The following is a 24,178-nucleotide window of genomic DNA, read 5'->3' as shown; positions in this document are numbered from 1 at the left end:
GATTAGAACTGATAGGCACTTTTGAGATTAGAGTCCTATGGAATGTATAAACTAAGAATTTGTGGAAAGGCTAGGAAATAACTGAAGGAGACAGTATTCTTTTTTAAACCCATTTAAACTGGTTAAATAAGACTGGCATGCTCCCATTTTTCTTTTCTACTTTTGGACAAAGATCTTATAACCCCCTGCTAGCCCCCTCACATTTCCCAATTCACTGCAGGGTAGACTGCAATAATTGGATCTGTTTCTTTGCTAAATAGAAAACAGAACAAAGAAACAGAGGCATTCCCCTCTTGGTTAGAAGTAATTAAGTACCTAAGTTAGAGATACCCACACATTTATCTAGGGAGATTAAATTGATTTCCAAGTGGCATAAAAGACAAAAGTTCTCCATCTTGGCACAGAAGATGAATACACTGATTACTCAGATTAGCTCATGTCTGAAGGCTTATTGTTAAATATTAAATAGAATGTTTAGATCAGAGCTGCTAAGAGGAGGGCAGACAGGGACAACTCCCAACAGGAACAGGGAGGTGTTTTAAAGGACCTTATACTCCATGTAATGAGATTTTTTTCCCTCCCTCCCCAATAAACTTTCAGGGGTGTCTTCACCCATAGTGTGGACCATCACATCTTCCCTAACGTTTACTGTGGTGCTGAGAGTTCCAGGAATGAGCCCTCTCTGCAGTGCTGACAGTGATCAAGGCAAGTCTCCCTGCCCTGCACCATTACACTTGCACATTTGCATCAGTATGGAATTAAGGAAGCACTGATAAATAAACTAGGAAGCACCAGAGAATCCAGTGATTTCAAAATGTGGTTAATTATCAGGAGGAGAATTAAAGGTTGAAAATGTTTGCTGTTCTGTGTAAGAAAAAGATAGAGAAAGGCAAAGAGAGGTCAGAGCAGAGAATAATGGAATGTAAACTTTGTGCTGTCTCTTGGGCCTAGACACCAATTATTTTTTTGCAATACAGCAGTGCCAGGAGGTTCCACTCAGAGACCAGTGCCACACTGTATACAAAAAAGATCATCCCTGACAACAAGTTAACAATCTAACTATAAGACAAGAGACAGCAGCTGGATACAGCAAATGGATAGCAGGAAAACAATACACGGCATTGTACGCATTAAAATGTATATGAAATTTGGAGTATTTGGTATGGATCTCATTTTACTCTTTGCTGAATTTCATAACAGGTTTGTCCATTTTGAAATGCACCACTGAAAAGGAAATAAAGTAAGTTCGCCTGTTGTGCCTGGCTAATACAAATATAAGTTAAATTGTGCAAGTGGGCAGGTTACTAACCAATACCATTGATCACTGGTTCTTACCATCAAAAGTAAAGTCAAAGTTAACAATGAAAAGAAGAAGCAAAAGAGAAAAAAGAGAAAGGGCAGAGGTAGGGAAAAGGTGATAGAAGGAAACATCTTAGAAATATCTGAGCAAGTACTAAATACTGTGTTAGAATCAGGGAGCTGAGAATGGGTCATAAGAGGAGATATAGGGATGGTTATTCTGGATCAGATCCATATTCCATCAAGGCTAGAATCCAGTCTGAGAGTGGCCAAAATTAATCAAAGAAGGGAGAGTTACTGACAAGAAACCCTGAATAAAAAAATAAGCTACTAATTATTAGCAATAGGCCTAGCTTATTGATGCTAGATAAATGTTTAATATTTTTATTTTTGAATGCTTGAATGAGATGAAGTTAGAGAGTTATTTTACATTTATTTCTACTTCAAAACAAAAATTAAAAATAACAGTTTGTGACAAGGCTGCCGCAAACTGCTAAGTGCAATACCCTTATTTTTAAAGCAGTTGAATTACTGCTGTAACATGACACATTTCAAGTTCTTTTCTAGGGCCTAATATAATTACTATATCCCCCTTGAAGAACAGTGCAGCACATAAGGCAAGTGACAGTACAGGCCCAAATAGAGCCTATTGAAAGTATCTTCTAACGGGGTTACAGAGCAGATCAACCTTAACCATTCTTTCCGCATTTAGCATCCTTTGGGTAATCACCAATCTACCCAGGAGGTCTGATTTGAAAGCTGAAAAAAAAGATTAGTGAATGAGAACACGGATCTGGGATGCATGTACCACCTATCTCATGCAATCATACAGCAATTTATGGTGCTCATAGTTAGTGAAATGACTTTCATAAAATGGCCATATTAGTATCTTGCCACTTTAAAAAAGTCAGCATCTATTTTCATCTCATGGTATGATTAAACCTCATCAGTCTTTAACTGTCACTCAGTCAAACTCTCCCCATATTAAGTTTCTGCAAGGATAACCTGGCATACAAGGATATAAAAGTGAGAAGCTGAAGTCTAGTGAAATACTTTACTCTGAATAAAAGCTATCATTATGTTTGGATAATCTAAGAGGTTTGCTGTAATAGACTTGTTTCTAACTTACCCATCTTATGTACTTATGTGTCCCTCATTACCATAGTATCTGAGCACCTCAAAATCGTTAATGTATTTATCCTCGTAACTCCCCGGTGGGATAGGAAAATACCATCCTCATTTTACAGATGGGCGACTGAGGCTCTAAGTGACTTGCTGAAGATGATACCGGAAGTCGGTGGCAAAACAGGAACTTGAACCCTTGTCTTCCAAATCCCTGTGCAATACCCCAACCACTACACCACATTTAAATGATATCTTACTTTTTTAAAAAAATACACACAATGCAATCGCTAATACAAAAAAAAGACCAGATACATTATTTAGAATCTCTTCAGGTGAAAATGGTTAATTAAATCCTTGACACCACTTATTCTGAAAACAAATAATTTTCAGATGATGTCTTATTTCAGCAAACTAGAATACGAACAATGATGGTATCAGTAACTGTAATCCAGATATGCCCTGTAAAACAATAGCTTCTACTCTTCCAGTCTCACTGAAAGATTGTAGTCAGTATAAATATAGGCAGGCAAATGGAACATAACATCAAATAGTGCTTCTGAACAACCATTCCTCAGAGAAATACAGAAAGGAAGTACTGAATTAAAATGGTAACAAAGATAAAAAGTTCATGCTCAGTAGATGTTGAAGACATGCATACAGTAAAGTATTGCTATAATAATAATAAAAAACCAGTTTCTAAGGGTTTTAAGCCTTTCAAACTATGAAACCAATTATTTGCTGAAAATACACATTAGCATCATAAGACATTTTGGCAGGTAAAGAGTGGAATTCAGTTGAACTGAATTTGGGATTGAAAAAAGTGTAATAGTGCAGAAAGAAAGACAGTACTGACTATCATCATATGAAAAGGTACTGTAAGTTTCCCTCAATTCTTAAAGAATCAGTACTACTGCATTAACACTGCACAGCATTTGCCATGTTTACTTTGCTTCACACTTTAAAATGAAAACAGAAATTAGATAGCTGAGACATGAAATAAATACATATTTGGATTTTTATGTAAAGTATAATCAAGTTTGGCTTTGCAAATTTAAAACTCTCTGAGACTAGTTGAAATAGGGCTGACTGATATATTTCATGAAGGAAGAGGAATTTACTCTTTTGAGTGCAATGTATGCAACATATGCATGCACGTTCCATGAGAGCCAGGGGATTCTAACAAACTTACAGGTTCAATTTCAATGGAACCCATTCAAAGTCTGTGGTGGGTACAGTTTTGTCCGTGAGAAAAAAACAACACATAAATATCAATCATACTCATTCACCACCTATGCCTAAGAATACAGTAAGATCTCTATCTTATTAGTTACATGGTGCCAATAAACAGATATCATAGGCTTTTCTTTCCTCTGACTGCCTATATATTTTTTTATGCTACATAATCTTCTTCCTGCTCCTGGATTCAGGAAGGTATTTAAGCACAGGCATTCCAATGAAGTCAATGGGACTACTCGTGGGCTTAAAGTTGGACACAAACTTAAGTATCTTGCTGAACCAATGCTGAATCAAGGTCTTTGTTCTCGTTCTTCCAGTCTTGGCTTCATGCCTTCCTCCATTCTGCCATAACTTTGAAAATTCCTTATTTCTTCTACTTCAACTTCAACTCCCTCCTTAACCAAATGTTTTCTAAGTCCACCATTGACGTTTCCACACCTTCCTGTGTTTAGTCTATATTATATTTGTTATAATATAATGTTTATATAATGCTCTCTGAAGGATAGCATTGTAAAACCCACTTTACATTCATTTTTGTACAGGTGTTAGTTACAACAGAGTTGAAAGCAGTGGAGAATTGGCCCCCTATCTTTTCCATGTGCAATAAATTGTTGAGTATATTTACTGACAATATAATAAAGAACAGTAGACCAAATTTTGAGGTCATTACTCAGTTTTTACTTTGTTTTGTTAATAGTAGTAGCAGGGACTAGAATTTGACCCAGTGCAAGAAGTAAATGCCCATTTTGTGGAAGAGTACTAAAGGTCTTGATTTTGCAAACTGTCATCATGTTGAGCAGTACCTTACTCCACAGGTAGTTTAATTGAACTCACTGGGACTATTGTGGATCAACAAACCACCAGACAAAAGTAAGAGTGGCAGAATCTGACCCTCAGACTGTGACTAAAATGTCCTGTTGCTACAAAATTTTCACACTGTGAAGATTTAGAAAGCTTTCTAAGTTTTTGCACAATGCCTCTGATTGCTAGAGTGTTCACAAAATCCCTTTGTCACAAAGGCAGAAAATCTTAATTCCGGTTATTTTAAAACTCATTAATTTGCAATGGTCTGATGGGTCAAATTCAGAGAATGTAAATGGAGATCATTAAGTCAATATAAATCAGATGGAGCAATTTGCAAACCGAAGATGCAGATGTGTGGGGTTGTGGCAGAGAAAGCAGTGAACAGGAGGGGGAAGGAAGGAAGTGTATAGATTCTTCTGCAAAAAGGCTCTGCCAGGCTTCAGAAAAAAAAGGGGCAGGATTTGCTCCTTGGGAGTTAAATCACAAATGTCCAGTGCTATAAACAAAATGATAGAGAATATTTTAACTTGCAATTTCTACCAGAACTGAATTCCTCAGTAACTTTAGACTAAAAGCTCCGTATCACACTACTTGAGCCATCCAGTGCCCAGCCTATCCAAAAGAGAAATTATAGAATTTTCTAGCAATTCTGCACTCTGAATAGTTACTTGTAATGAATGAAATGATATACATTTTTCCAAACCAGACCCTTTGGAGATGATTTGGTTTTAGACATGTAGAGTAATTTTATATTATTAGTGCTCTTTAAATGTTTATAAAAACCCTTTGAATTTGGAAATGATTAGTAGCCTGAGAACATGCAATTTAAAATGATGTAATCTTTAAATTATTAGGAGTAAAACTATTTGGAGGCAATTAGGTGTTCTGGGCTTCAAAGGATAAACTATTAAGCAAACGTGAAATTTGGCATGCCTCAAAATGATTATATATCTTTACATTCACTCTGTGAATATTCAATTTTAAAAGTCTCTGTTAATGCATAGGGAACAAAAAAATTGACTCTTCTGATGGAGAGTCAACCAAAACAGCAAAAGGAACAAAATTAATACTATCCCCAAAACTCAAATCCAGTGACCTGCAGGACCAAATACACCTAGACTATCCCTGACAAGGGTGTTTGTCCAAACTGATCTTAAAATCCCCAACATTGGAGGTTTCCACAACCTCCTTGGGAAGTGTATTCCAGATCTTAACTACCATTATAGTTAGAAAGTTTTCTCTTCATATCTAACCTAAATCACCCTTGCTGCAGATTAAGCCCTTTACTTCTTGTCCTATCTTCAGTGGATCTGGAGAACAATTGATCATCATCCTCTTTATGACAGCCCTTAACATATTTAAAGATTATTTTCAGGTCCTCTCTCAATCTTCTTTTATCAAGATTAAACATATCCAGTTTTTTTAAACCTTTCCTAGTAGGTCAGATTTCATAAATCTTTTATCATTTTTGTTGCTCTCTTCTTTACTCCAATTTGTCCACCTCTTTCCTCAAGTGTGGTGCCCACAATTGGACACAGTATTCCAACTGAGGTCAGACCAGTGTCAAGTAGAGTGTGACAATTACTTCCCATGTCTTATATATGACATTCCATTTAGTACACTCCAGAATGACATTAGACTTTTTCACAACTTCATCACACTTTAGCTTCGTATTCAATTTGTGATCTATTATAACCCCAAATCCTTTTCAGCAGTGCTACCACCTAGCCAGCTATTCCCCATTCTGAAGTTTTGTTTTGAATTTGATATTTGCCAAAAGTAAAATACTAAGCCAGATCAGAAAAATGTAACTTTAAATTTTTTAAAAACTATCACAAACAAGTTTGATTTAAAAAAAAAAACAACAACATTAAAATGCAGAGGAAGAACATCTGAGTCCCCCTCTTTAATGAAGCAGAGATAAATGACATGAGATGAACATTACATTTTTAGAGGAACATAAACCACATAATTCAGACTGAGGTTTTTATAAAATTCAAGCTTGCTAATATATTAAGTCACTCTACACTTTACAAGCCCAGATACTCAAATTCATAGTCTGTAATGTTAAAATCTATTTGAAGTTCTAGATTTATTAAAAAGGGGGTCAGATTTGTCCCTCCATACATTGATCTACTCTGTCCTGCACCAGGGTCAGCTGACTCATTGGCAATCCCATGGAGGGTTCTCTGTGCTTTCAGGGTTCAAGTGGAGAAGAAGGATCCAGAGAGTGAGCAGGAAGGGCTGGGGACAGCAGTATTTTCCCCTTATCAACCTTACAGATAAAGAGGAGGTTATAAACTTCAGGCTGTAGTAATAAATAACATTAACATAAAGAGTTTTAACCGTTAATGTTAAGGTTAACTATTGAAGTTGATTTTCAATAACTCTTGGAATATTAGGGAAGTTCCAGAAGACTTGAAAAAATCTAATACTGAACTACTATTTTAAAAGGGTAAATGGGACAACATGGGTAATTATAGGTGTGTCAGTCTGACATTGATCCCTAGCAAAATAACAGAATAGCAAATGTGGAACACAATAACAAATTAAAGGAAGATAATATCATTAATGTCAATCAATGTGGGTTTATGGTAAATAGAGCCTGTCAAACTAACTTGTTATCGTTTGTTGCTGAGATTACAAGTTTGGTTGATAAAGGTAGTTTTGTTGATGCATCAGACTTTTCCAAGGCATTTTGAATTGGATACCACACAATATTTTGTTTAAGAAACTAGAAAGTTAAATAATATGGCACACATGAAATGGATTAAAAGCTGATACCTTATGGGTCTCAAAATGTAAGTGTAAACAGGGAGTGATTATCCAGTGGTATGTGTCGAGTGGGGTCCCACAGGCATCAGTTCTCAGCCCTATATTAACATTTTTATCAATGACCTATGATAAAACATAAAACCATCCCTGAGAAAGTTTGCAGATGACACAAAGATTTGGGGGAGGGGTTTGTTAACTAGTGAACAGCACACGTTACTGATGCAGCATGACCCGGGTTGCTTGATAAGGTGGGCACAAGCAAGTAATATCCATTTTAATAGGGCCAAATATAAAATTATACATCTATGAACAAAGAATACAGTCCATTCTTGCAGGATGGGGGCTCTAACCTGGGAAAGAGTGACTGAAAAAGATTTGGGGTCATGATGGATAATCAGCTGAACATGAGCTTCCAGTGCAATGCTGAGGCAAAAAAAGAATAATGAAATCCTTGGGTACATAAACATAGGAATATTGAGTAGGAAGGTTATTTTACCTCTGTATTTGGCAAAGATGTAACTGCTACTAGAATATTCTGTCAGTTCTGTGTCCACAATTCAGGAAGGATGTTGAAAAAATTGGAAAGGGTTCAAAGAAGAGCCACAAGAACAATTAAAGAATTGGAAAATAAGCTATATAGTCACAGATTGAAAGATCTCAATCTATTTAGCTCAGCAAAGAGAATGTTAATGGGTGACTCTATAACAGTTTATAAATACCTACATGGGGAACAAATATTTGATAATAGGCTCTTCAGTCTATCAGATAACGATATAACAAGATTCAATGACTGGAAGTTGAAGCTAGACAAATTCAGACTGGAAACAAAGCTCAAATTTTTAACAGTGAGGGTAATTAATCATTGGAACAATTTACCGAGCATTGTGGTGGATTCTCCATCACTGCCTATATGATCACAGTGGTCCCTTCTCCCCTCACGACCTATGAATCTATTAACTCTGTCAGGCTGTATTAACTCTTCAACAGATCAATTCATACTGGGGAACCATCATTTAAGGGGACCCTGGAACAGACAGCTACACAGATACAAGAACTATTGCAGAGTTGACAGACCACTTGGCTCACACAGATCTAGGAAGCCTTGTCTCTTCACAACCACTCCCTCTCTTGCCTGCTAAACTATCCTGTTAAGCCAATGCAGATGGTCAGCACCTTGGGGCAGTTTTTTTTTTTAAGTGTTTGTGCTGCACTCATTACAAACAGGGTTCTATTCCCGATTGTTAATAATTACCCATTCTCTAGGGGCTGAACCTCTACTCATTTCACAGACAAACCCTGCCTTCCTTCCCCAAAATGATTTGAAGCAAAACTGTTCTAGGAGATCCTGACAAACATTTCCTCCCCAGGTCCACATCTCACATTTATTTTCATGGAAAGAACTGCTCTTTGACCTGAATTTGCAATGGAAAAGCAGGTTCATTCTACAGTTGTCTTCAAATTATTCTGAGACAAAGCAAGATTTAATTCCTTTAAAATATCATTTTATATGTAACTTATGTGATTTACTGGAGCACTGAAGTAAAAGGTAACATTGCTATTGAATTACATTTTAAATAACTATAAAACCAATCAAGTAAATTTGTCTGTTGCATGATTTTACTTTTAAGAGGGATAAAAATCTACAAAAGGGAAATAAAAGTTACAGACAAGTAGCATAGATTCAATTTTTTATCCAGAACTCTGTAATTCAAAATGTAACACAAACAAGAACACCATTCATGAGCAAAAACAGCCAATGTATCTAGGATCTTTAGTCAATTAGCACAGGCAGTGCAAAAAAATTAATCAATCCTATTCCCAGAGTTATGGTGATATCATTACATAAAGTTGATACAAAGAGATGTAAATGATGCAGAGGTACAGGAACACAGAAAGAAAAAGTGCTGAAGTCATTGAGCCATCTCCTAAGTTGGCAACTTGGGACAGCTCCACTGAAATCAATGTACTTATGCTGATTTAACACCAGCTAAGAATCTGGTCCCCTGGATGGAAGCAGCATTCATCTAACAAAAGGTAGCAAGGTGAACATGCAAATGATGTTGTTCTACTCTTCTCTTCCCCCACCTTAAGAAAGATAGTGTTGTGAGATCTAGTTAAACTGTTTGACAACTGCCTTTGAACAAGGCAAATTTTCTGTCCAGGAGTTAAAAAAAACTAAATTATCCAGAGGATGTAATACAGATGCCAGTATATATTCTGTACTAGTAAGGAGAACACAGATATAGTATGTAGAAATAAATATTTCCAGAGGATATAGTTTACTCAAAGACATTTTATGAAAGGAGCGTATAGCTGTATTTTATTGAAAAGGTGACTTCATCAAACAGTAGTATGCACTTTATCACTTACTATAAGCCAGTTAATGGAGAATATCAAAACACTTCCATTGACTGTAACTAAAGAGGCTTTTTTGTAACATAGAAATATCTTAAAATCATATTGTGCTGCTGCCTCTCTCTCTCTCCATCATGTGGAGACCTGCTATAAATTTTACAATGCTATAGATATGCTAGTTTTTTCCAATAGTCTGTACCTTGACTTCATCTAAACTTTAAAAGATCCCTATTCAGACATGTACCTATATAAATATTCTACCACCTGATTTCTACTTTTTTTCTTCACTTTTGTAATTTGCCAATAATGCCTCCCTTGTACAAGGCACACTTAACTTGACTCTTGCATTCTAGTTTTAGAGCTATTGTTTTCAAAGAGAACAGTGTTCTGACTTCAGAGAAGACAAAAAGGTGAAGGTAACTGCCTGTGTACTGGGCCAAAGGCTGGTACCCTTTTCTAGAACTGTTCCACAGAACGAATTATATGGTTAGGCAAGGCTGGCAGTAAAGAAAGTAATGGTCAAAGTCTAGTTGCAACAGTAGGTAAAAGGCTGCAAAGGGTAGACTGATGCTTGTCCTAAGCAGTAGCCTCCTTGGCCTCTTCCAAAAGCCAATACTTCTGGTAGAATGAGCTGAGATTTCCTGAATGTGGTAGGAATCGTCACATATTCAGAGATTTCATCTAAAAATCTGAATTTTTCAACTCTTATCTAAACAGAAGCCAAATTCTGATCTTTTTGAAACACACTCATCAATAAACCCACCATGAATTGACTTTTTCGTCCAGAGTATTGCCTGTGAATGACCAATGGTTGAGACTGATATGATACCCAGAAATAATGTATCCAGGAATAGGATTTCTGTGATTAAACAAACAAGATGATAGGACCCAAAGGTTCAGTACGAAGTAACAAGAAACACTGTTCCACTAGGAATAGTGGGGACAAATAACCTAACTAATTTTAGATGGAGCCTGATATATTTATTAATAGGATTATGTGATAGATTTGCTTGTGATAATAGAGGACTAGATTCAAAGATCCAGGAGGTTCCTTCCAGTCCTTCATTTCTGATTCAAAACAGTTTCCACAAAGTGGGATATTACATTTTATGCAGTCCCATTAAGAACTTGCATCCATTTTAGTGAGAGAGATAGGGTAAAAGTTTTAAAAGCACCTAGTGCCCGGGAGAGCAGAGCAGGATTCCCCGTTAATGGTTCTGTGATTCCCTCCGAGTTCTCCCACATCCTCCTCAGACCAATGATCCACCCCTCCCCTGTAGTCCAGGCAGGAGTGTGTTGCTGTTTTCCTGCTGGGAGCCATGTGATCTGCATATGAGCTCTCCATGCTGAGGAATGTCAAAGCTTCCTGGAGTTTTGAAAAGGGAGGGGTGCATTCCTGCAGGGCAGCAGAGTTCAAAACAATGAGCAGAGAGGTCACAGTGGGTATTATGGGACACTGGGAGAGGCCAGTTACGGCAACATAACAAATGGCAGTATCTACACTGATGGTTTGTCACTTTAACTTTTCCTCAAAAATCTCTCGTTGAGGTGGTTGTGTTTTGTCAGCAAAACAGGAGATTTTTGCCACAAAAAGTAATGTAGTAGTGTGTACAAAAAGCTGCTTTTTTTCCAACAAAACTGGCAAACAGTAGTGTAGAAAAGGCCTTAGTCACTTTTGAAAATTTTACCCAGGGTTTGCTAATTTAAGCATAGGACTGAAAGACAAACACTCCTACATACTAGTTCTTACTCTTACACTAGCTTCCTGAGTCTCCTTGGAAAAATTCCTTAAGCTCCCTGGACTTGATTTGCATTTACAGTAAAGTCTCTTTACAGCACTTGGACAGTAAAGGCACCTGAAAAAGAACAAATTAAATTGACACTCACTTAAGTTTACATTGTGCTGTCAGTAAGGGAGTGGCATAGAGGGATCTTAGTGTTAATGAGACCCAGACCCTGTTTCCATTTCCCAATTAAATAATGATGACATTTATCAATCTACCTTATTGGTGTGTTATGACAATAAATACCTTAATATCATATTATTGATATTTCTCTGCTTAGCATAGGCCTCTGAAATGTCACATGGTGAGAAGCATCCCTGATCTGTGTAAACTGTGACTTTTAATTATAACTTGTTGTTAGTTAAAATTGTCATTTCTGACTTTTCTGTCAGCAGCCACCAGTGTAAAGTGTCATCATTTTGACATAGAGCATATTCAGTTAATAAGACTAATGCTCAAAAAAGCGTACACATCATATTTAGGTACTGGTTTAACATCAGAAGCCAACAGTTTTAATTGTGTTCTATAAAATGTAGGTTTTTTTGCCTTTTATTATTAATTATTTTTTTAATTATTATTATTATTAAACTTATATTAGTAGGATGGAAATTCGTTAACAATATGGAGCTCTCATGCTATAGGGATCACAAATGTTTGTCCTCATGAACATAATGGTGGTTAGTAGCAAAAGATACAGAGGGGAAAAAACAATTTGAATTTAACATGTATTGGATGTAAAACTCTCAGTGGATACACAACATGACAAGAAATTCTTCCCACCATGTGTACTTTCAAAATATTGTACAAGAGAAAAGGGTTACAACTTTATTTTAATCTACATAAGTAAACTGTAAAGATTAACATAACATTATTTAATTCCAATATTTGTTGTCATAGCTCATTAAAAATTGAATGGAAAAGGCGTAGATTCTCGCTACATTGTCCCCATATATCTAACCTGATAGTTTTGCAAGGCTCTACTTTAAAGAATACACCTGATTCCAGAAAAAGCCATGACTTACAGTCTTCAAATGATGGAAGTAATCTTCACACCCCTGGTAATACTATTTTCATCACTGACCAGTTTCAATTATATCATGAATCCTAATTGCTATTAATATTTGTAAAGTTTATGGGCATTATATCTAGGCCACCATGAAAGCCCCAAACAGTTTAATGAAGTCCTTCTGGAGAAGACTCCTGTGTTCAGGAGTCCCACTGAGGCTATTTTGGGGAACACATTTTAAAATAGACCTATTTGAAATGTCTCTTAGTGGAAAAATCTGTACTTCTAAAATTTCACATACCTCCAGAATTGTCTTAATTTTATCTTCCAGTCCCCAAGTTTACCAGTGAAAAATTCCTATAGTGCAAGGAGGGGGAGACACAAAAAACAAAAACCTACAATACCTATTGGAAAGAAAACCTCACTAACCAATACCATGTTGTTCTTAAATACTAGAAGCCATTAATTACTACCATTCAGGATTCTAAATACATACTTCCTTATAATTGCTTTTAAATTACTTAATTCATTTCATTCATTATTTATGTGTCATTAAAACAACCAGGGCTCTAACTAAGAAGTATATTCCAGCCTACAGAATCTATTAACTTCTTTTTTATAAATGCACGTTATCCATCCAAACACAAGCAGGTGGACACACACATACATTTTATGTACTTTAAGCCACAAAATAAAAGCAAAACTGAATTCTGTGTCTGTTTATAATACTTTGCAGGAGTATTTCAAGGAGTAAAAAGACTGGAATATTCATTGGTCATCTGCACATTTGGTAAGAAGGAGTATGCATGTATGGTAAAAAAAAATTCTTCTGTATAAGGGCTGTATTGCATGAGAGAACAGGACACTCATCTGTGTGATAGGTCTCGGGGAATCTACGGACAGAATGACACAGAGTTCTGATGGGAGCACAGTGGGGCACATTCTTCTGATGTTCTAACAAGGAGCACCATTCACCCCTTTCTGTATGTTCCATTGACAACAGCCCACAGAGCGGGGAAGGGACAAAGTGATAATTTGGGGAATCTGCTTGATGAATTCTAGTTTGATTTTATGAACTGTCTGTATCCTTATGTATTACGACTGTCTTTTACTCTGTGCTGCCCCATGCTCCTTGTGCTAAGGAGACAGGGGAATGGCATCAACATGTCCATCCACCAGTAGGCCGATCGTTAAAGACTGTCAACACCTAAATAGGTCTTGCCTGAGGAGAACAAAATAACAGTCGCATCCAAGGTGAAACCAGTTATCTCCATCTTCTCTCCAGGGGGCTGGGGTTTGGAGAGTGGAAAAGTCCTCAACATAGGAGAAAATTTTTGAATGGGAGAACGAGGAGATCAGGTGTTAATCTGAGGTCTTAAAAACAGACAGCTTGAGAAACTTTGTGCGGAGAAGGGAGATGTAGAGGGACTCACGGTGACAAAGGAAGCTTGGACAGAAGGACAGGCTATCTTAATGGAACAGTTTATTTTAAATGTGGTATCAGCTAAGAACAAGGTAACTGGCTGCAGAGAGAAAGACTCCAAAATTCAGAGAAGTCATGTGCGGGAAGGGGGATCCTGGATTCTACAGAGGACTCTGACCTAAGCCAAAAGAATGTTCCTGGGTGGTGTGGAAACAAACAGGGAAATGAATGCAGGTATTTTATTGTTTTGTCTAAATCTATATATTACTTGTGCTATTCAGTATAGAGGGATTGGTTGGTGCTTGAATGCTTGAGAAGACTGTGTGTCTGTTTGTGTCAAATCTCACATGAGCCAGAAGAGGAGACCTATCTATCCAGAGTGCCCATGCAATTGGAGCTCTGGAGAAGGGTGTGCTTAAGCTAGTGGGGATTCTCAGGGGTGGAGGTCAACACTAATCCCAGGGCCTAGAGCAGCTGGGCCACAGGATCCTATTTCCATGAAGGTGTAATAGACCGAGCATCTGTACCCATAAGTATGTCAGAGAGGCCAAAGAAAGAGACAGTGCTGGAGCTTACTCCTACTCAGAAAACTTAAAGCACATGGGTCCAGCATGGTGCGACCCAAACACAGCAGCCTAATGAGTGTCAGCTGGGGGATCTCTACTAGGGCTGTGAAACCAAGTAACCAATTCAGTTATGTCTCCTGCCAATGTACTAAATACATTTTCAAAAATAATAATTCTGTGCTACCATCACAATGCAAGCAGTATTGCACTGGTTTTATCTTGTAACATTAACAAAATATTACATTTTTGTTATCACTAAGATGATGTGAAATATCACCCTCCTTCTCTACCAAGATTAACACAACATGGCCAGAATGGTGGCAGGTGGAAGAATAGGAAAAGGGGAAAGTAAAGAAATAAAAAAGGGAAGAAAAATCATGAGAAGACCAGGCTTTCAGGGTAGTAAAGAAGTCACTTTACTTAAAGAAGACTTAGTTATTCTAAGTGTGGAATACATGCAATGTAGGGAGGAAGCCAAACAGATACAAATTTCAAGTAATTTTATGTAAATAGGTATGTGAATTGCAGTCCTCTTGCTCCTGAAAAGTTGCCAGAATCACCTGTGTGTTGCAGAGGTCGTGCACCATTGCACGAGGCACAGAGGGTTGAGCATGTTGAAAATGAGAGGCAGAAAGAGCAATTAAATGGCTTGTTGGGGCAAATGTAAGCAACACAAAGTCAGAAGTCTTGGCTGTGATTCAGACTTTCTAAATACGGGCTATTTTTTCTCCCTTTTTAGGGGACAGGATCTTTTCCCTTTGTGTTATCTACTTTTTTTTTTAATAAAAAAAGATGTATATTACTAGTGGCTTTGTTACTATCTGATATTTAGGAACAGTACCATAGGTGTAGTTTGCACTTTGTATGGGCGGTAAAGACACACTCCTGCCCTGTAGGGCTTGCACTCTAAATTGGTCATGTGTCATGATCTCTCATCTCTTATGCTACCAGCCAGTGCCACCAGTCTGAATTACTTGCTTGTCTGTTTCTCTCACAAATGTCTTCATGCTTTCTTCCATCCCCAGGCCTTATAATGGACTGCCTGAGCTGAGCTGATCTGTGTGGCAAAAAACCTCTCTTCACTCAGATCCATTTTCAAGGATCACTTCTGCTAAGCCACCTAAAATTGCTTTATTATTTTTCTCCTGTGCCCCCTTTCTTCGTCCTTCACCACCGCCCGCCCCTAGTGGAACCCAACACTAAAAGGCTGTCCGCTGCCAGTACTTTTTTCTTTCCACAAGGCTCAGCTGGGTCGCAGGAAGCACAGCCTGGCAGCAGAAAGCAGATCAGGGTAGAATGGCTGGAAAGCAGGCAACAGGGCTGGAATGTTGTCAAGGAAGAAGGGTGAAGTTTAGCTGGTGGTTGGAATTGAGAAGCAGATAAAACCATGCAGGCAGATAAGTATAGAGCAATTATTCGACTGATCAGTGACGCTGGGCAAAAGTGGCAAGAAATATCTAAATAGATTGCAGGCACGTAGGCTGTGGCTTGAACACCCTCACTTTGTTGGATAGGAGACCAAGTGCTTTTGGGCTCATTCAGCACTAACGAGGCATTCCTGTAACAAAACACACCTGCTCTGCCTGGAGGGAAGTGGGTGTCGGGGAGGTTAAAAAAGGAAAATCTTCCACAGGAAGGAGTGGTGGCACTGGAGAAGATTGCTACAGCTCCGATAGCCAGCAGGAAGACAGTTGTAGGCCTTATGCGCCTGAAACTGCATGAACCAGCTGTAAAGCAGGGTTCCCCAAGAGGAGGGGCTGGAGGTAGACCCTAATTAAAGACAGTAGGCCAGCTGATAAGCCAATCCCCAAAGAGCTAGCCCCAGAAAGACTGCTCAAGAGACAGGCCATCTAATCTGTTCTTTCTTACTCTGATCACCGTCTTTCATAAGGGAGAGACAGGACATTTTTTGTTTGGAGAACACCTCACGTGCTACTAACAGGGGGAGGGTATTAAAAACTTGAATCGGGATTCAGGGGAGCCCAACACTAATGACTTGAAGGCTCTGGGTATATATATTTGATGTTTTGGCAGGGAGAGGATTATAGCAGTGGCAAGGGAACCAAATAGTTTGAAAACAGAAGAGACAAAACAATGAATAGAGTCCAAGACTGGAAGGGACCATTTGATCACTGAGTCTGACCTCCTGTGTTACACAAGCCATAGAACTTGCCCAAAATAAATAGAATCATAGATTAGGGTTGGAAGAGACCTCAGGAGGTCATCTAGTCCAATCCCCTGCTCAAAGCAGGACCAACACCAACTAAATCATCCCAGCCAAGGCTTTGTCAAGCCAGTCCTTAAAAACCTCTAAGGAAGGAGATTCCACCACCTCCCTAGGTAACCCATTCCAGTGCTTCTCCACCCTCCTATTGAAATAGTGTTTCCTAATATCCAACCTAGACCTACCCCTCTGCAATTTGAAACCATTGTTTCTTGTTCTGTCATCTGCCACCACTGAGAACAGCCTAGCTCCATCATCCCCCCTTCAGGTAGTTGAAGGCTGCTATCAAATCCCCCCCTCACTCTTCTCTTCTGCAGACTAAATAACCCCAGTTCCCCCAGCCTCTCCTCGTAAGTCATGTGCCCCAACCCCCTAATCATTTCCTTTGCCCTCCGCTGAACTCTCTGCAATTTGTCCATATCCCTTCTGTAGTGGGGGGACCAAAATTGAACGCAATACTCCAGGTGTGGTCTCACCAGTGCCGAATAGATGGGAATAATCACTTCCCTCGATCTGCTGGCAATGCTCCTACTAATACAGTCCAATATACCGTTGGCATTCTTGGCAATGAGGGCACACTGCTGACTCATATCCAGCTTCTCATCCACTGTAATCCCAAGTCCTTTTCTGCACAACTGCTGATAAGCGAGTCAGTTCCCAGCCTGTAGCGGTACATGGGATTCTTCCTTCCTAAGTGTAGGACTCTGCACTTGTCCTTGTTGAACCTCATCAGATTTCTTTTGGCCCAATCCTCCAATTTTTCTAGGTCACTCTGGACCTTACCCTCCAGCATATCTATCTCTCCCCCCAGCTTAGTGTTATCTGTGAACTTGCTGAGGATGCAATTAATCCCATCATTCAGATCATTGATAAAGATATTGAACAAAACCAGCCCCAGGACCAACCCTTGGGGCACTCCGCTTGATACCGGCTGCCAACTAAACATCCTTTGAACTGGAGCATGTCTTTAAAAATATTCAAACTATTTAAAAATTGCCAGTGATGGAGAATCCTCCATGGCCCTTCGTAAATTGCTCCAATGATTTGGTACCGGAACCAGGACAGACGCCTGCAGGGCTCCACTAGATAGTCCTCCCAGTCTGACAGTGAACCATTGATAACTACTCTGAGTATGAATTTTCAACCAGCAATTTCATCTAGATCATATTACCCTACTTTGCTTATGAGACTGTCCTGTGGGAATATATCAGAAGTCTTACAAAATATCAAGGCATATTCTCCTTTGGGCCAGGAGGTTTCAGTGGATACTGCCCTGCAGCTGCTACTGGAACTCACAGTGTGGGCTGTAAACTCTTCATACTTGCTAACCAAGTATTCGTGTTAGCACATCTCTTTCAGACCTCTCTGTCCCACCCCTTCCCCAAGATCGTGCTCCTCGGCAGTGCTGTGCTGCATTGAAGTACTGCTGCAATACACCGTGGGAGTTGCCCTGCTTGCCTCAGTCACATTGGTCTGCCTCTTATGTGCATAATGAAGATGTGGTGGTATAGGTGGGTGCCTATAGCCTTCACAAAAGCTGGGGGAAACCACAGTTTAATATGGTAATATTTTTCTGTCAGTTCCTCAATGATCTCCAACCCTATCTCATGGAGCATACTAGTTTCTGTAGCCATCCCTTTGTCTAACGTACACTATCTACTACAATCCACCTCAGTTTTTGTTTATTTACCATAGCAGTTGAAAGACTGTTTCCTACTTTTGCTCATTGACCCAGTATTTGCTCTTCAAACTGCAATAGGGATATTATGAAGTGTTTCAAATCACAGATTCACAGACCTCAAGGCCAGAAGGGATCACTGTGATTGTCTATTATTAACAATAATAAGCAAAGAAGCCACAACCACAAAAATCTGGATAGATCAGAATGCTTATAAACTGCTAAAAAAATTTCACCAGTGTAGAAATATTTGTGCATAAATATGGGGGGAAATTCTTTGGCAGGATAAAAAAGTCAAGCAGCCCTTTCAATATATGTGAAGTTAGTATATGTTGCTAATAAGACATTAAAATGTCCTGGATGGATACAATGACTTACCAACAGGCTAAACAAGCAAATGTGTGTGTGCCGGGGGGTACCTGACACACACCATTAAAATATCGAGAAACCCATCTGACCTTTACTGCTCTGTTAATCACTGCAGGCTTGTTTGTCTTTTTTTAAATTATAACCAGTCAAGAAAGACTTGTTTTTAGTGAACTTTGATCTGCTTTCAGATCAAAATATGACATGAGATTCTGGAACTGAGGTGCCCCCACACACAAGACATGCAGACAATGCATGAGGCTCATTAATGTTGGAGTCTGAGTCACATGTTATACATGATTATTAAGGGTATGTCTATACTGCAGTTAAAACACCCATGGCTGGCCCATGTCAGCTGATTTAGGCTTGTGGGAGGTCAGGCTGCAAGGCTGTAAAACTGTTCTGTAGATGTCTGGGCTCACACTGGAGCCCAGGCTCTGGGACCCCCACCCCTTCCGGTGATGTGCCAGAGCCTGGGCTCCAGCCTGAGAACTGAAAGTCTACAGAGCAGTTTTACAGTCCTGCATTCCTGAGTCAGCTGACAGCAACAGGTATTTAATTGCAATGTGGACATACCCTGACTGTCCTTTACTCTGTCCTACATTTTGTTTATTGTGAATGCTGCATAGACTTTAAAAATGCTTTTGATTGAAGACCATGTTTAACGGAACCACTTTTCAAACCCTGACACCTACTTTACATGATTCTAAAGAGGAGAATTTTAGCTTTCAAATGATACAAGAATTATACTTACAGTATAAGCAGTTCTAGTAAAACAGGTTTCAAGTTGCACTGGGAATTCTGAACATGGTTAAGGAGTAGGAGTTCTATATTTTTTATGAGGAGGAAAGGTAAAGTACCCCGTAGATATGCAACACAATAGAAATTAATGGATTTTTTGTGTCGGGTGCCAGCCTTTTTCTGCTGGGACCAATGGATTATTTGTAGCGCAGAAACAAAAAATCTATACATGATTTGAATGGAATAAATTGTCAATTCCTTCTCCATACAACATAAATCATTGTTGATTTCTGTACAATCAGTACCTGGATTTCTTTCCAGAAACAATTGATCTGCTATCACTACATATCTGAAAGTTATTTTTTTTCATAGGAACCCAATGTAATGCAAACAGTTGTCAGGCCATGAAAATGCACATTGACAATGGAAGGCAGCCCAAAGAAATAGTTAAAAAAGGATAGGGCATAAAACTGAATATGTATTTAGGCAAAATCAAAGATTTAGAAGGCTTTTTCTTGGCTTTAAGTGCCATAGTTTTTTTATGGCCTTGTTCCAACTAAATGTGTCCAGTTAACTACAAAAAACCCCTCCTACTTCACAAATTATTATTTTCCATTTTGCAGTTTATTTGCAGTCCAATAGGACATATTAATGAAGCTAGTACTGACATTTTTTGCACCTTAAAACTACGAATGTTTCCCCCTTGTAACCATTTTCCTTACAGGCAACATGTAGGGTAAAATTCACTTCATGTGCATAAAGCCAAGAATAATTAAGCTTTATCCTGGGAACATGAAATTCACCCACCCACCCCAGCCTGGGGCCAGGGTACAAGGTCACAGTGCAAGCTGGAGGCTTGGAGTAGCATCTTCAGTCACTTCACTTGGAAAGTGTTGCGACCAGAGGAGTTGCAGAAAGGCAGACTCCTTTACCTCGTTGCTAACCCTCCTTATCTGGATCCCCCATACTGCTGCAATGCTGCACTCAGCTGGTAGAGAGGACCTTATGGTAGCTCTTGACCCGTGGAGAACAATGTTCCATCCTCAAAATATGGGTATGGTAACCCAATAATGAACAGCTTATTGTCAAATGGCAGGTTTAGATAAGCCGACTCTAACTGTTTTTTTGGTTCTTCCTTCTCTCTCTCTCTTAAAAACCAAAATGTTGGGAAGAATAAATGAAACGAACAACAAGCCATCAATAAATGAAACTGCAATTATGAGAAGTTCACAGGTTTTGAAGAAACAGATGCTAACCTTTAGTGGGGGGAAACAACTAAGCAATAAGTTATCATACATCTATGCAAGCTTTAGATATACATACTCCATACAGAGGTTTAGGATTGGATCAGAAGAGGCATTTGGAAAATAAGAAACTATTAAAAACATATAAGGTATTTCAATAGTTTAAAACTTCTGTAACTTGAAGCTCCTAATTTGTTTTGTTCAGTTGGCCACAGTTTTTAAGTAGAGCAGCATTTTAATAATAATACTCCTCTCTAATCTTTAACTATATAGCACCATTCATGCAAGTATCTCAAAGTGCTTTACACACATTGATTCAGATGGGGTGCAAATTACATCTTGTGTCTCCAGAGGCCATTGTACCTGAGATGAATTCACCCCTACAGAAGTTGGCCATTGTATGACTGCAACACTCTAACTGGGGAACATCAAAGCTCTGAATCAGCTCCTCTCACCCCAGTTTACCTGGTCCTCTCACAAGATACCCCAGCCCATTTTCTGGACCATGCCAGCTGGCTTCTGGAAGAGCAGGAGTTGGTAGGTCACAGGTGATTTGTGCTTCTGCACCACACTCCCACAGCAATTACGTCACAGAAGGCCAAAGGCTGGCTTTTGCCACGGCAAGTTAATCTAGATAATTAGTTATGCTCATAGCATCCCTGTGAGTTAAGCAAGTATTGATCAAACTATGCCCTTCCTGCACTAGACTGCACTACAGACTCCTTGTTTCATAGTAAATCTCCTGCCTAGAACACTTCTCAGCCCCATCCTGTCTGGGTTTCTGCTACAGATTTAAAGAAATAGTGCACATCTGCTCTGTTTTAAGGCTCCAATGACTAGACTGTTCTGGGAATAAAAAGGACATCTGGTCATTTAAACAGGACTATGCTTTTGATTTTCACAGACCTGTTTTCACTAATATGTCTATGGAAAGGATGTTCAGATAATCACTTTAGAAACATACTCATATTTTACTCCATATTTTTACTAAATGTCTGTGTGATGCTCGCCAGGGTTGTGAACTACCTCACCACCACCTGCCCTTTAGCATGAGGCAGCCTTGTCTGTGCCTACTGTGAATCAACCCCCTGAATCCTTCAGTCTCTGGCCACACAAGCACTGCCTTCCATGCCCCTGCAGGCCTTGCTCCCATTCTGCAGGTTAATGAATGGCACATACCAACCCTCGAGTCCTCTCTGAGCATTTTCTGTAGCATCCAGCCTCTTCTTCACTGAGCAGTCTACCAAACCTGCTGTTCCCAAAAGAACAGTATATACACTAGCTTGTAAGATTCAGCTGAGGACCACCTCTTTGCTTAATACCAGCAGTTACATCTATTTACAGTGAAAACAAGAATGTTTGTCAAAGAAAAGAGGTTCTAGTGATAGTGAGTAAGAATATTGGAAACTAATAGTTACACGTAAAATAAAATCATAACACACTTTCTAGAGACTCAACTCACCTAACAAGTTACTCTCTTGCCTAACAAGTTTTATCCCACCCAAAGTTCTCATCAGAGTTTTCAACCAAGCAAGACTGAGACCCCTTTGTCATGAAGAAAAAATTGCTGTCCCTTTGCTTCCTCAGTGAAGGGATACCAGAATGTCTTCTTTGCCTTCTACTTATACCGTCTCCCCCCATCCCCCCCCAAAAAAAGTTTATTTTCTTTACTCCTGAACAGGATAAACCCTATGGCTTGTTTTTTTCCCCCGTGTGCTCCTTTCCTGTTGATTTCACATCTCCTCATTAGCATTTAAATTGATATGTAATTGGACAACCATTCTGTTAGCTTACAATGTTTCATTTACATCCTGACAGAGAGATGTATTTCTTATCTCCTGTCTGGAGGAACCGGTGTAAGGAATGTCACCTTTTGGTGATTTGTTTTTATCTTACTTGCTTAAGAACATATTTTTCAGGTATACAGATACATAACTCACAGCATAGTACATTTCATAATGATACTACATTTGATACATATTACATTATCATAATGATAATACATTTCATAATGATATAGATGACCAGCATAACATCTGCTTTCATACAAGACCTCACATGATATTCTTCAGCAAACTAGAATGTACATAACATTAAGAGGTTCTTAGGTCACAGATTTGTTTTCAAAAGTTATTTGTCTGGTTTCAAAACAGGCATGACCTTTCTTGTGCTTCTCTTACCTGAAAGTACAAACATTATCTAGCTGAAATGTTCCAGTACTGTCTGAAATGCGTTTATGTTTGTGTTAAAAGTCGATTCCACTCGATAATGTCAAGAATTACTTTAACATTCCTGTACTTGTACCCTGTGATGGATTATTATATACAGCCCCATCAAACCTACAGACTTATCAAAAGTGTCAGAGATAGGTCAAAAGCAAATACCTGGAAGGCTGCCTACAGAATACCAGTGTAATGTTAAGGGAGACAGTTCAGTATAGTTGGGCTTTGAGAGTAGTTGGTTCCAATATTACAGTTTTAGAGATTCACGAAAATGTATTTAAATTTGTAAATCTCTGCACAAATAATTAATCTGCAGACATTTTATATCCCAGCATACTTTTCTGTGATCAAAAATATAGTTACCCAAAGTAACAATAGTGTGACTGACATTCATATAATTTCTCATTTATAATTATTTATATTCCATTCCATTGTCTTTATAAATGTCACAAAAGTTTGAGTCCAGTAATATATTTAGCATATTGATTTCTGTAATATCTTCTAATTCTTCAGCTTGACTAGGCTTTCTCTGCAAAAACTTTAGTCTGAAGATTGAAAACATGTTTTAAAATTTATCATCTGAAGAAGATAAGTGTTTGTATGTGCTGATATTTTGAGTATATTACAAATTACAATGGTCACTTTCAATATGTGCTAACTATTTATGCTAAACAACCTGTTCCACCTTGCATTTTGCTGTGATGCTGGGAGTTACTTTCCCAGTCCTGAAGAAGAGCTCTGTGTGACTCAAAAGCTTGTCTCTCTCAGCAGCAGACGCTGGTCCAATAAAATATATTATCTCATGCACCTTGTTTTTCTAACCATTGGGGATGGCAGAGAATTTCTCTCTCCTGTGAAATGGCAAATAGAGACAGACCAAACATTCACAGTATCAATAGGGTTTAATTTATAGGGTTTTCAATATATTTGGCAAAAAGTACCTCTGTCAAGATGTTCCATGAACAGCTTTTCAGTGAGTTTTTAATATTAATTATGGATAGTATTATTAATTACTGGTATTTGATAGTAAATTCACTGATGTATCCATTAAATGCACTGAATCTGATGTTAATAAATTAATAAAATATCAATTATCTTAAATAACTAAAACAATGTTTTGAACAGTCAAGTTTTCTTTAGGCATAACTGTTGCGGTTCAGTGATGAGACAGAACACAGCTTTATGCAAGCAAACAGGCTGGTCAGCGGAGATGGGCTGTTCTGCCCCCCCTGCCTTCCACCTTCTCCTTTTATTATATTTCTCCCCCTAAGCATTACACACTGCTACACAAAGGAATGTATGACGTTGATTCATATGCTTAGTTACCATC

The 24,178-nt window shown here is 38.6% G+C and overlaps 1 protein-coding gene across 2 annotated transcripts in view; it reads right to left on the bottom strand.

Annotated features, from left to right (window-relative positions):
- Positions 1–24,178, bottom strand: part of MGAT4C (MGAT4 family member C) — a 683,798-nt gene that overhangs the window by 431,743 nt on the left and 227,877 nt on the right. The window lies entirely within an intron of this gene.

Source organism: Lepidochelys olivacea (assembly GCF_965140295.1).
Source record: "Lepidochelys olivacea isolate rLepOli2 genome assembly, chromosome: 1".
NCBI classification, from domain to species: domain Eukaryota; kingdom Metazoa; phylum Chordata; order Testudines; family Cheloniidae; genus Lepidochelys; species Lepidochelys olivacea.
The sequence above is the reverse complement of the archived record's forward strand: the minus strand, read 5'-3'. Positions and strand labels throughout refer to the sequence as shown.